This window comes from Triturus cristatus, chromosome 4_1 (genome assembly GCF_964204655.1).
Source record: "Triturus cristatus chromosome 4_1, aTriCri1.1, whole genome shotgun sequence".
Lineage (NCBI taxonomy): Eukaryota > Metazoa > Chordata > Amphibia > Caudata > Salamandridae > Triturus > Triturus cristatus.
The window spans coordinates 133,500,704-133,505,703 of NC_140585.1; positions in this window are offsets into that span (position 1 = coordinate 133,500,704).

The window sequence follows — 5,000 nt, forward strand, 5'->3', positions numbered from 1 at the left end:
CGGGACATTTTCAAAGTACCTAATCTCTCATAAACTTCTGAGAGGAAGCGTGTAATAAATCTACCTAATTTTCTGGAAAAGATAGAGGGAGGATTTTTGTTATCACCTCAGATGGCACTCGAACCCACAATCTCTGGCTTAGGAGGCCAGTGCCTTATCCATTAAGCCACTGAGGCACACATGCATAGCTATTTTCTAGAGGCATTATTTAAATGGATTCTATGGTCAGACACCGGTGTGTGCACACAGGGCATTTCTCACTTCTCTCTATAAGTAAACTTCCCATTTTCATCCTCTTCCATCCCCGACTTTAACGCTCTCTTCTATGCTATAATGGAGACTTTGCAATTTTAGCAAGTGGAGAGAAATTGGAGAACCACTTTCGACTCCACACTTCTTCTTCACTTACTTCTTTTCTCAATATACTGGGCTTAGAAAATGGTATCAAGCCATCCTTATCATCAGCAGGACACGGAAAGAGGCACCAAGTCTCCTAACCAAGTTCAACCACACTCTGCAACTTAACCATTGCACTACAAATTAGGCAACAGGGGCATCAGCAAAGGCAGCCAATGTGCCGATCCTTTATACATTTTTTGTAGTACTTTTCTTACTCGGAGGCAAAATCAGCACTTTAACTGCCCAAATCATACAGACTTTACACATGTAGCACTCTATGCACACATAGGCACACACCTTGCAGTTCTTCTACACACACTTAAGCTAAAAAACCATTCTGTCACGTCAAAATTCTGCAAACCTATTACATATTCAGTGCGTCGGCATAGAAGCACTTTTTAATGCCACTAAAATGCACAAGTAGTTAGACTGAAGATGCAACCTGAATGAGTTTACAGTATGTACTCCACTTTATTAATGATTAGTAATGAGAAAGTGAGGACTACAAGAGTATTGGAAAATACTTTTTCCACTCTGAATGTAAAGCAGATTGTGTGATCATTGGCCAAAAACGGCCATGAAGGGACTCGAACCCTCAATCTTCTGATCCGAAGTCAGACGCCTTATCCATTAGGCCACGCGGTCATCCGTTCACCTGAGATGATTTTTATCATGTAGGTGGTATGCATGGATGGAGAACATATTATTGAAAGGTATTCAGGTTTACATCCCATAGTGTTCTTTCAGCTCTTTTCGCTGGAAGCACTTTTTTGGAATCTATATATTGAGTATTTTATGAGTACGATATGCTTTTGTTTTCCTTTTTGCATACAAACCTCTTTCCTCATGAGTTTAAAGCTCATTTGTATTCTCTACATAGCTCTGGAAGTTTCCAGACGTGGAGTGAAACTGTTTTGAAAGTAGGACAAATTGCTCCTTCCTGCATATGCTAATTTTTCACACTCACATAGGTTGTATACGTTTTATGAATCCTGGCTTGACCTATTCAAGTAGCTGAAAGCCTGTCACCACCTCTAGAAACAAGATTCACACCAATCCAATTCAAATCATTTTTTCCAAAGGAATATGTTCTGGCCGGTCGAAAATGCATCTCACAAAAATAGGCATTTAAAAATATACTTTGCAGTTTCAGAACACTAACATGACTGTGAAGTGTACACAAGTAAAATGGGACCGTTTCAAAGTACCTAATCCCTCATGAACTTGTGAGAGGAAGCATGTAATAAATCTACCTAATTTTCTGGAAAAGAAAGAGGGTGGATTTTTGTTATCACCTCAGATGGGACTCGAAACCACAATCCCTGGCTTAGGAGGTCAGTGCCTTATCCATTAGGCCACTGAGGCACACATGCATAGCTCTTTTCTAGAGGCATTATTTAAATGTATTCTATGGTCAGACACCGGTGTGTGCACACAGGGCATTTCTCACTTCTCTCTATAAGTAAACTTCCCATTTTCATCCTCTTCCATCCCCGACTTTAACGCTCTCTTCTATGCTATAATGGAGACTTTGCAATTTTAGCAAGTGGAGAGAAATTGGAGAACCACTTTCGACTCCACACTTCTTCTTCACTTACTTCTTTTCTCATTATACTGGGATTAGAAAATGGTATCAAGCCATCCTTATCATCAGCAGGACACGGAAAGAGGCACCAAGTCTCCTAACCAAGTTCAACCACACTCTGCAACTTAACCATTGCACTACAAATTAGGCAACGGGGGCATCAGCAAAGGCAGCCAATGTGCCGATCCTTTATACATTTTGTGTAGTACTTTTCTTACTCGGAGGCAAAATCAGCACTTTAACTGCCCAAATCATACAGATTTTACCAATGTAGCACTCTATGCACACATAGGCACACACCTTGCAGTTCTTCTACACACACTTAAAGTAAAAACCCATTTTGTCACGTCAAAATTCTGCAAACCTATTACATATTCAGTGCGTCGGCATAGAAGCACTTTTTAATGCCACTAAAATGCACAAGTAGTTAGACTGACGATGCAACCTGAATGAGTTTACAGTATGCACTCCACTTTATTAATGATTAGTAATGAGAAAGTGAGGACTACAAGAGTATTGGAAAATACTTTTTCCGCTCTGAATGTAAAGCAGATTGTGTGACCATTGGCCAAAAACGACCACGAAGGGACTCGAACCCTCAATCTTCTGATCCGAAGTCATACGCCTTATCCATTAGGCCACGCGGTCATCCATTCACCTGAGATGATTTTTATCATGTAGGTGGTATGCATGGATGGAGAACATATTATTGAAAGGTATTCAGGTTTACATCCCATAGTGTTCTTTCAGCTCTTTTCGCTGGAAGCACTTTTTTGGAATCTATATATTGAGAATTTTATGAGTACGATATGCTTTTGTTTTCCTTTTTCCATACAAACCTCTTTCCTCATGAGTTTAAAGCTCATTTGTATGCTCTACATAGCTCTGGACGTTTCCAGACGTGGAGTGAAACTGTTTTGAAAGTAGTACAAATTGCTCCTTCCTGCAAATGCTAATTTTTCACACTCACATAGGTTGTATAAGTTTTATGAATCCTGGCTTGACCTATTCAAGTAGCTGAAAGCCTGTCACCACCTCTAGAAACAAGATTCACACCAATCCAATTCAAATCATTTTTTCCAAAGGAATATGTTGTGGCCGGTCGAAAATGCATCTCACAAAAATAGGCATTTAAAAATCTACTTTGCAGTTTCAGAACACTAACATGACTGTGAAGTGTACACAAGTAAAACGGGACCGTTTCAAAGTACCTAATCCCTCATAAACTTCTTAAAGGAAGCATGTAATAAATCTACCTAATTTTCTGGAAAAGAAAGAGGGGAGGGAGGATTTTTGTTATTACCTCAGATGGGACTTGAACCCACAATCCCTGGCTTAGGAGGCCAGTGCCTTATCCATTAGGCCACTGTGGCACACATGCATAGCTCTTTTCTAGAGGCAATATTTAAATGTATTCTATGGTCAGACACCGGTGTGTGCACACAGGGCATTTCTCACTTCTCTCTATAAGTAAACTTCCCATTTTCATCCTCTTCCATCCCCGACTTTAACGCTCTCTTCTATGCAATAATGGAGACTTTGCAATTTTAGCAAGTGGAGAGAAATTGGAGAACCACTTTCGACTCCTCACTTCTTCTTCACTTACTTCTTTTCTCAATATACTGGGCTTAGAAAATGGTATCAAGCCATCCTTATCATCAGTAGGACACGGAAAGAGGCACTAAGTCTCCTAACCAAGTTCAACCACACTCTGCAACTTAACCATTGCACTACAAATTAGGCAACGGGGGCATCAGCAAAGGCAGCCAATGTGCCGATCCTTTATACATTTTGAGTAGTACTTTTCTTACTCGGAGGCAAAATCAGCACTTTAACTGCCCAAATCATACAGATTTTACACATGTACCACTCTATGCACACATAGGCACACACCTTGCAGTTCTTCTACACACACTTAAGCTAAAAACCCATTCTGTCATGTCAAAATTCTGCAAACCTATTACATATTCAGTGCGTCGGCATAGAAGCACTTTTTAATGCCACTAAAATGCACAAGTAGTTAGACTGAAGATGCAACCTGAATGAGTTTACAGTATGCACTCCACTTTATTAATGATTAGTAATGAGAAAGTGAGGACTACAAGAGTATTGGAAAATACTTTTTCCGCTCTGAATGTAAAGCAGATTGTGTGACCATTGGCCAAAAACGACCACGAAGGGACTCGAACCCTCAATCTTCTGATCCGAAGTCATACGCCTTATCCATTAGGCCACACGGTCATCCATTCACCTGAGATGATTTTTATCATGTAGGTGGTATGCATGGATGGAGAACATATTATTGAAAGGTATTCAGCTTTACATCCCATAGTGTTCTTTCAGCTCTTTTCGCTGGAAGCACTTTTTTGGAATCTATATATTGAGAATTTTATGAGTACGATATGCTTTTGTTTTCCTTTTTCCATACAAACCTCTTTCCTCATGAGTTTAAAGCTCATTTGTATGCTCTACATAGCTCTGGACGTTTCCAGACGTGGAGTGAAACTGTTTTGAAAGTAGTACAAATTGCTCCTTCCTGCAATTGCTAATTTTTCACACTCACATAGGTTGTATAAGTTTTATGAATCCTGGCTTGACCTATTCAAGTAGCTGAAAGCCTGTCACCACCTCTAGAAACAAGATTCACACCAATCTAATTCAAATCATTTTTTCCAAAGGAATATGTTCTGGCCGGTCGAAAATGCATCTCACAAAAATAGGCATTTAAAAATCTACTTTGCAGTTTCAGAACACTAACATGACTGTGAAGTGTACACAAGTAAAACGGGACATTTTCAAAGTACCTAATCTCTCATAAACTTCTGAGAGGAAGCGTGTAATAAATCTACCTAATTTTCTGGAAAAGATAGAGGGAGGATTTTTGTTATCACCTCAGATGGCACTCGAACCCACAATCTCTGGCTTAGGAGGACAGTGCCTTATCCATGAAGCCACTGAGGCACACATGCATAGCTATTTTCTAGAGGCATTATTTAAATGGATTCTATGGTCAGAC